Source organism: Adelges cooleyi, unplaced genomic scaffold (genome assembly GCF_023614345.1).
Source record: "Adelges cooleyi isolate 19-005CV unplaced genomic scaffold, UGA_ACOO_1.1 ACOO_flye_CR_arks_rails_tigmint_CR_PRNA_30, whole genome shotgun sequence".
NCBI lineage: Eukaryota > Metazoa > Arthropoda > Insecta > Hemiptera > Adelgidae > Adelges > Adelges cooleyi.
Window position 1 is genome coordinate 4,631,389 of NW_026095971.1, and position 10,047 is coordinate 4,641,435.

General features: G+C 39.5%; 1 protein-coding gene across 2 annotated transcripts in view; it reads right to left on the reverse strand.

The window, feature by feature from the left end:
* LOC126838097 (uncharacterized) overlaps positions 1-9,557 on the reverse strand; it is a 39,618-nt gene extending 30,061 nt beyond the window's left edge. For both annotated transcript variants that reach the window (XM_050572223.1, XM_050572222.1), the window contains exon 1: positions 9,313-9,557. The gene's annotated coding sequence lies outside the window, so the exon portion shown is untranslated. The remainder of the gene's footprint in view (positions 1-9,312) is intronic.
* Between the last annotated feature and the right edge of the window lie 490 nt (positions 9,558-10,047).

Below are 10,047 nucleotides of genomic sequence, written 5' to 3' on the forward strand. Positions count from 1 at the left end.
AGGTCTGAATTTTATTATTTTTTTCGCCGCGGAACAAATTACAGTCATTACTATACTCCGAACAGACCGTTTTCGTGTGAAAGAGACACATTTATAACTTACCCCGAGAGACTATAATTATATTATTATTGTCGTTGTTCGAGATAATGCGCCAGTGTTTTCTCATGCAATTAAAACGAGTTGTGTATTTTTGGTTGTTATAAACCGTTCGGAAGTCTTCTTGCTACCACTATAGGAAATATACGTATTATTTTAATTTTGTAAAAAACGATCGTTACAGTACTATATACATATATATATACGTAGTATACCTACTTACCGGAAAATATAAAATATGAACCAACAACCTACAACTGCATAGGGGACCCGCATTTTAACCACAATTTCATGTAAGTGTGGCTATTATTATAATATTATGTTTTTATTGTTAAAGATTCGATGGACTGGATATAGCTGATGGTACCTTTTTCCACAATATGCACTCGATTTTTGATCTCAAAACAAATGTAATCGCGCATTATTTATCGCATAAAATGAGATGATATTCTATAATATTATTTAAATGATTACTGACTATTGAGAATCGGCAATAAACATTTGGATAACCTCAATGCGGGTTGCTTTTATTTGGCTCAAAAAATAAATTTTCTTGGCGAATTCAAATGATATTATTAAAAATTATGCAATGAATAAAAATACAGTAAACCAAAATAGTACTATTTAGACACACTCGACACGGATATTCGGAAATAAAACGAACGATAATTATGTTAAGTTATGTACATTTATAATTTCTTTGGTCTCAACACGGATACCGCTGTAGGTAGATTATCTTTTAGCAATATTAAAATAAAACAAAACTGTCTCTCATTAACATAATAATGCAATTTAATTACTAAAACAGCGCTTTACATAGTACTAAATTTAATAAAACAACTTAAAAGCTACTTATTCGCTAAACGAGTTTCGTATTAAATAATATTACCTATGTGTATATAATATACATATATAAATATTTTGAGCTAAAAAAAGTACTTTAACGTTTAAATAAAACCCAATAAGATGTACGACTTCTAAGTCAGATATTAATCATAATTCATAGTGCTCAATCAGCCGTATTTTCGTTGGGAAGATCAATAGGCTTCTCTACGCACTAAGATGTGACATCCTTTCAGGGCTAAAACTAAATTTCTATTATAGAAATCTCATCCGAACCGCGAAATAGTGCTGTAATCCCCCTTTGATATCACGAATTTCTCTGGAATGTCAATACATAACCCAATGTAGGTGTTGTGAAGATAAAAAAAAATTGATATTTCTGATTAAAACTTTGATCAGAAGGAAAAAGTTAGTCTTAATTTTTTTTTCCGATAAGTTCAAGCGTAGACTAACGTTTGATTACTGCCCATACACAAAAAAGTGTCATGTGTACAAATTTATAATAGCCTATGCTTTATATTTGCTACAATGATGTACACTATGTTTTATGGACATTTGAAATAGGTTCAACCAGTTCTGCTCGGCACTTGGAATTGCTGGGATACAACTCTTCGCAGTAGCATTTCCAGCCGAATATAACCATGGCCATGGTCGACTCTATTAGGGCTTGCTATAATTCAAAACTGCACCGATTTATAAATGGTGGCCACTGTCCGGCCGTTAGCTGCACCTGGAACTAGAGGATCGAAAGAAGATCCATACGGATCTATAGATGTACCTTATGTATTAAGACATACCCGGGGTTCAATTCACGTTCCTAAACGTACATGCACAATAATAATAAAACACGATTAAATCGTACTGGTCTTTTATATCAAATGGACATTGGACGTATTATTGTTATCAAGAGCAATATAATTGTACACGTATCTGTATGTTGTTACAATAAACGATTTTCATTCATGATCGATCCCCGTGACAATGCGATCAGATCAAAACATTGGGTACAGAGGGGACAAAATTGGCTATAATATTTTTGTTTTCCTTATATTATAAATACAAACGTACGGCGGCATTGATACCGACTTGTTACGGTTCCACGACTGTGAAGTAGTAAACGTGGTGCCGGAAATGGATTTGTCGTTGGACAACAATGGTCAGCATATCAATGTCATCGTCTACAATAGGACCGTGTTCTGGATCAGCCGAAGAAATCTTCATTTCGCGCACCAAGAGGGGTAGCTTAGTGCAAGTATTTTCCGTTGTACAGCTTTATTAAAATATACACATAGGTATAAGTAGGGAGGACGAACGCGAGGCATGTGCACTGTATAAACGTCAACGTCAGACCGTTAAATTTGGCTTTTTTCTTTTTTTTGTCCAAAATATGTTACGCTTAGGTTAACAGGATTTCAGACGAACATATCTCTATATTTTATTGGACATTTTTTTTTGTTTTTTTTGTCCAGTAAACGACAAGGAGGGTATGTACCGAGTGCACGTTTGATTACGATTTGAAACGCTCCGTTTGAAATGGACAGCAAACGTTGGACGTCATTGACGAGCCGGTTTTGTGCGATTTCAATGAAAATAAACGGCATTCTGCGCATTTGTTATAATATTTACGTTTTTTTTTTGTATTTGTATTACATATTGTATTAGGCGCGTCTACGCCCTTTCGGTTTCGGTTACGATGCAACTGATACGTCGCGTCGGGCCGAAAACGAGAGCGTGCCCGTCTTAAAGGTCAAAACGTATCCGGACCTTAATACCCGTGTGGTGGTTGGTTTAATTACACGTTTTTGTGTTATTGTGCCGTCTCGGGAGGAGGTAAGATCTGCGACATGCAAAACGCAGTACCTCGGGGGGGTTCACCGCCGTCACTGCCGCCTCCTCCTCCAATACTTCTCCTTCTCACCCCAATACCTTCCCTACAGACCCTTCAGAAGTGTCTGAATTAGCCTATACAAACGTCAATAACCGTTTTTGCGTTCCGGGCGAATATACCGCTTGTGTTTCCGGTACACGTGCCCAATACTAACTAGAAATAGTATTACTACAAACCTCGAGCGATATATTTGTACGTTTCCGTTTCGGATCGCATTACCAACACACAGCGGTCTGTTCTCCTATTCTATAGTAAAATTATATTTAAATCGGTGTAATACGCTCATCGAGTCGACGAACGGGGTTAAAGGACAACATCTCGGAGGATAGCGTGAAACACACCTGGACTACCTTATACATATTATAATACCTTTTACCTACATCTACTTCGGGCAAAGGCGTGCACGACTAAATAGGCCATCTGCTCGTGGTAACAATACGTCATACATATACGGAGAAGAAGCGTGCCTGGGCGTTGCGTTAGTGTCTGCGGACAAAATCTGAGGCAAAGAACAAATTTTAAGGAGAAAAAAAAACACCCGTGGCAGCTGAAAACGCGGTTGGACAAAAGTAACCGAATTTCGCGCAACAACGGCCAAATTTTCTTTCTTTTTTGTAATCAAATTTTGCCTCTGCCTCGACCAAAAGGCAAAACAATAATATTAGTTATAACTTATATAATATTGTATATATATATATATATATGAGGTGTTCCTAATGTGAGGTTTCCTCCTTATGTCATTGTAAATAGTTTAAAAAAATACAGATAGTAGGTTTCATTAAAAGATATTTTAACTAAAAAAAAGCCGTCATTAGCCGTCTCATAACGTACCGGTTATACAATACTAAAGGTCATAGGTGTGTGCTTTGGTTTTGATTAAGTCATTTTACATACAAGTTATTGATGATAAAACGGTAACCCAACGACTTCTAAATTGCTCTATAACTTATGCCATAACAAAACCGCAGCCGCATAGCAAACAAGGTAATAAAAACGACCGTGGCAAATTGTTAGATTCCGATTGGGCGGAGTTTTTTAAGATAGTAAAATTTATTGTCGCGCCAAATGAAATTGAAACCGAACACTGTCGAATTTGGTGGTTACTTCTTTTATTATTGTATGCCGAGCGGTTATAATATAATGCTAAGTTGGGATTTGATTGTAATAATTTCTTGTGAGAAAAAAAACAACGCGACGACTTGGGAGGGCGAACGGTGTAAATATAAAATATACACAATGATCGTACTAATTTGCCGCACACAACAACCCTTTGGGCATTATTATGTAAAAACGAATGCGGAATACATAATTTCATACCGAACTAGTCCCGAGACCAGTTCCCAAAGGGTGTTTGCCCCAGAGACGGCGACGGTGGCCGTACCCGTACACGCTTCCCCCTATACGTAGAAGTGTTTTAATCCGCAATAACTGTCTGGGTTTACGACGGCCATAATATTGTTACGGTCACCCCGTAAAGATGCGCCGTGTCACCTGACTCGTCGGACTTTCCAATTTACGATGGCCATCGGGTGATTTCAATAAGTAGTTCCGGCGGTCGTGGAAAAACATAAATTTCGATTGGTTTCAGAGTTTCGAAGGGATCGAGCGCGATGGGAAAATTTTCAAAAATCCCGGACAAAAGGGAGAGAAAAACCAGACGTCTGATCTTTTGTGGATTGCCCCTCCGTCTGGCCGAAAGGCGCTTCACTTGACCTTTTTTTTCGCTCTGTCTCCCCGGCTAACGTTTGGGGGGTCGCATCCCTCTACTGCCGGAGACGACGACAGCGGCGGTGGCGGCGGCAGCAGGTTAACATTATTATACAGTGGAGTCTTACACGGAGGGTCGGCCGCCGAAAAGACAAAAAAAACGGCGTGTTTAATGCGCAACCGAGATGGGGTGCTCAGGGGGAAGAGATCCAGTTTTCGCCACACCGTTGTTGTTTGGCCCCGATTGGCCCGGAGATTTTCTTATTCCCATAAAACATTATTTATAACGTTTTATAAATTGTAACGGACCGGTTCCGCCATGTCTCTATCTCTCTCTCTTCAGTTTTTTTGTCGTCTGGGGTCTCCGAGGTTTGATACCTCTACTAGAAATCCGTATACGAGCTCACGGTCAGATACGGATCTGCTCTATATTATATACTTGTACATCATAATAATTGGTGTACCTATACGAGGGACCAAGGGTCGGCCTTGATAAAAATATCTCCGTCGTCCTGTGCAAGTAATCGGCTTAACTCTTGCCAGTGCGGTTAGTGAAGTTTAGCTGGGACCAAAGGTCCAGGTTGGACCGTTGGCAAGATATGCTAATCAGAAGGCATTATTTTCAAAATAATAAATATAGTATGCCAGTTGTCTGATCTTTAGACAAGGTCTATAAATGCCAAAAAAATCTGTTTGCAAAATTATTAAGTAAATAGAGTTCAAGACAGCTTAGGCAAACTTTCCCAAACGTTATTTTACTTAAGAAGCTTTATATGGGTATAAGGTATAAGAAAAACGACTAGGGTGGAAGTGGTGTTAATAGTGTATTTAATTTCACTTCGGGGCGGGGTACCGACTGATAATATGATACAATGGGTCAATAATAACTCAGTTAATATGTCACACTAGAATGTGTCCGCAATGTAGCGTTTTTAATGGTTTTCCTTACTATTCGTTGGTCGCACGAAACGAGTCACAAAGTTAATGGGCGATCCAGAACATAAATGTTTTCCAGTTGACCTATAGAGCGCGATAATGTGGCCGTCACAAGTGAAGAAAACTAATATATTATTCTTAGCCGTTGCGCTCGGATTGCGCTGAAAGTGAACCGTGTACGATGAAAAGTGATATCCGATTGTAATATCTCTACAGGGCTACATGACTCTACGGGGCGTTAGGGATTGTCGTCATTTTGGCTTGTCATCGGATAGGTTGCAATCAAAACAAGTTTGTTCTATTTATTTTCCTTCGGCTATTTAAACGTTAAATATTTGCTTTAGAGTCGCGTACGCGCAAAAGGGTTGCCTCGTATCCGTTTTCGGTTACTTGTTTTTTTTCCGTCTCCTTCCATATCATTACCTAAATAATTGTTTTGTCTTGCTACAGTTTTTCCGAACCGATTCCCTTGACCGGTCGTTCTCCAACGACGGCCAAGACGGGGCGCCGACAAAATGCAAACCGGTTTCCCGCGGCAGGGCACACGCATCTTCTATTCTATCCATTACCATACTACTACAACAACAACAACAGTATAATATAATATGCACACATATTGTTGCCTTGCACAAACTCGATTACCGTGCAGTACTGAACACCACCGGCCGGTCATGCGAACCGAATTTCTCATGGGCACCGGTGTGCATAATAAACGCGCACGGAATGTCCAGCTGCGATATTGTTGCCGGCCGATTGTCGCGAATCTTCCTTACGTAAACACACGCATTGGACGACTCCGCATAGTCTGCAAGACGACCCTTTGGAAAAAAAGGCCCATGCACGTGCGTCTTTTTGCCCTTCCAACGTGATACCGCGTTATTGTACTTAGTGCGTACGTTTATGCGTACCTACCTGCCTAATAATATCATCGTTGTTGTGTCAAATCGGCGGATAAACCTTAATGGAATCCATGAAAAAAAAAAAAGAACCGAGCCGAATAGATACACAAATTCATAGAAAAAGAAAACTCGGATAATGTCTTTTAAATTATCATCCCACATATCACTAATTACATAAAACTTTAACGCGAAAATTAGACCTTTAACGTATCTGTCCCTGATGGTGTGCTATCCCCGAAAAAAAAATATTTTAACTATCTTAAAATGCCAAGAAATATTGTCGTACCAAGCAAGTTTCGAAATTTTTTTTATTTTTCTCGACTTCAAGTTAAGACTTTATTATATTAACTAAGAGAACGATATACCCCCTATTTATTAAGGAGTTAGGTATGGGCAATTTTTTTGGAAAATCTTAATTTAAAAGTTAAACTGTAGTGTGTATAACCCGCCCAGTTCATCTGACACTCAGTGACGTCATTTGTCTGAACAAATCAGGGGTACCGTAACAGTCACCAGGTGTCTAGATGAACTGGACGGGTTATAAAATTGGGTGTATAACGTTTGGTTAGGTTGGAACTTACTACCCCTTTCTTATGGTTATGCTTCAACCTAATCTTAACTCCAGTAGGAACCAGTCAAACATCGAGTGTACTTTCTAGTTTCTTTGTGACGAACTACATACGATTTCTACAAAATCTCTAAATTCTATGTAGATCAGGGATAGAGAATATCAACATTAGGTACCCCTAACAATTGTCCTCAAGATTTCGGTAATTTAAAAAAATTGCTTGAGATTCCTACCATTTTTTGTACACGGTTTTCTCTATTAGTTTAGCTTCTGGTTGAATGGCAATGGTTTGTGGGTTTTGCTGTGAAATTGAGGCGGACCCGTCGTCGGTTAGAATTTAGCGCCGCGGTTAATATACACGTTGGTGGCCGCGTGCTGTGGAATTGGTACGCGTCACGCACACACCGACGAAGGGGGAGGAGCAGAGAAACGCCGGGTTGTGCGCAAGCACACATGTATTATTATTACTATTATTGTTGTGTGTGTTTTTTGCGCACCATAACGGCGAATATAATGCATTGTACGCGCCGCGCCGGGGAGACGTGATTGACAAGTACATTTGCATTATATAGGTATATAGTAAGTATACCGGCGGAGACGTAGACGGTGGCTGTTGCCGTCAGATACGAGACGGCTAGGAGTCTAGACGCATGTGACGTGGTCGGGGATGAAAGGAGAGAGGCGGAGGAAACCAGTCCGGTGGCATTGTTTGGTCTGGAGCACAGACGACGGGGGATTTACCGCGGTCCAGCTTTTTGGTGACAAAGGAACCACGGCACTGTGCATAATTATTATTGCCAAAATCAGCGGTTGACCGGGTAGTCAAAAAAAAAAAACTTAAGAAGCCATACGACTATAGCTATACATGTATAGGCATTACTTTTGTAGCGCCGATTGATACACTAATGGCTGCGTTTAAATGTAGATTTATATCGGAATTCATCTGCGGCTTACCCATAACCCGATTGGTATACTATAGCCCACGTGATACCAAAGCGGTTTGCAAACAATTTTTTGTCGCCAACATGAAAGTAATCCGTCAACCTTGGCATGTCATTAATCGGCAGGAATAATACGACTTGACGTGGCCCATACTACCTACCCGTACAGGTTATAAATGTGTAATAGTTGAAACGTTCAAAAAATCATATGAAGAACGAAAAGAGCGTGATGGTTCTTTTTTTTTTTACAATACTGGAGTACCTTTCAAAGGATATCAGCAGGTAATACTTGGAAATTCGTTATACATTCATTTTTGCAATTCTGTTTATAATATTACCTACAATCAATAATAGCTAATAATAAAAACAGTAATGCTTAAATCATTTGACAGTCTGACTATCAAAGTCAGGAAAACTTTTACTTCGTCGGCTACTTCATTCGTTTTATAGTGTGAATAAAAACTGCTGAGCGATTGCATAATATATTTTGTTGTTACTGTTTCGGAATAATAAAAAAAACGTTCAAACGTTTACAATAGACTGTTTTCGTTAAGTGATAACCCGTTTTCGTCGAGATGAAATACTAGATCCTTTGAGAAGCGTGTGGCTCCCGTCTCACGGGTTGTTGTTTGTGTTTCTTATAAAATTTTAATGTATTCCGCCTATCGGTGGCCCGAGACATAACACGACTGTACAATGGTATACAGAACGTCGTTATCTGGTAGTTGTATCTGGAATTGGGTGTTTTTTCTCCCCTCGAGCACGCGCCAAGGAGCCGTCTTATTAACATTAAAATAATATATACACAAACGTGTATGCATTTGCCTATAAAATATATCACTATATAGCTACAGTACTCGCCCATGACCATATGGCAAGAATGACACTTAACATATTCGAGTAGCCTGACCAAAATATGCACGTATTTAGTTAGGTAGCTGCTGTTTTGTTTTGTTTACACGAGTTGTGTACATTCAACGGCACAAACCGTTTATTGACTTTTGAGTACCTAATAAAATTGTAAATAAAAAAAAAAAAAGATAAAAACGTACGTTGTAAAACATCGAGTTGTATCTGATAACAAATTGCCCTAAGCGACGCTTTACATTGAAAGAATGATGCTGATAATCGACACGATCTATTATGTAGGCGAGTGTAACGTCTGATAAGGACCTTGATCGTTGCAATTGATAAATGAGTCTTCTAGATTTTTGACGGTCGAGACGAGGTGACCTTTATAACAGGGGAGGAACACACTATCACGACCCTCCCCTTTTGCTTTGACCGTGTCTGGCGTTTGTATAATATGTATATTGTAAAAGAGTTTACACGGATCGCCGGCGGTGGAGTAACGATTTAGCTCGCCCTAAGCCGCAGTTGAGCTTTCACGAAAGTTTTGGCGGGTTCTTACACTAAGAAGGTTTATGCACTTACTTTTGATAGACTCCAAGTACATCTGTCGAAATCCACTGGCTTTTGTATCCAAAAGATTTTTGCATCACATTTATAAAAAAACGGTTTTAACGAAAATGTATTGAGCTCACGAAAGACGAATTGAGTGTTTGAAAATAAAATAACGTATTGATTCGAAGGTCGAAAATTCAAACGCGAATTTACAATGCGTTTTTTACGGTCGCGAACGAGACGTCATGTGCGCGAGTGCCGGTCGTGCAGCGCCAAGAGTCAAACGATAACTGAGTCGTGCCGGTACAGTGGTAGTATAGTCGAACGACTGGTTCGTACTCGCACACACACACACACACACACACTACGGCGTACATGATGTGTTTTCTATTACCATTTTGGCGATTTACAGCTGCTTGCTTGGCCCCATTATACACACGTTATAGTGGCGCGCCACCTTTTGTGCATTATACATTTCTTTCTTTTTTTTTTGTACAGTATTGTAATACCTGTGCCTTTTCGGCGGTGTTACCTGGCGTAAGGAACCCCGCGTGGTATTTTTATTGTATGTGTGTTTGGGCAACGCTCTTGGTTCGTCTTTTCGGGTCTCCTCCTCGACGTAACGTTTCCTCGACGGCCGACTCAGGTACGGAGATTTAATTAATGTTTTGTTTCGATTCAATTTTTATTGTTCCACCATATACAGTGACACGAGTATCTATTCTACATATCGTATAAAGCGGACACGGACACACGAAAATCGAA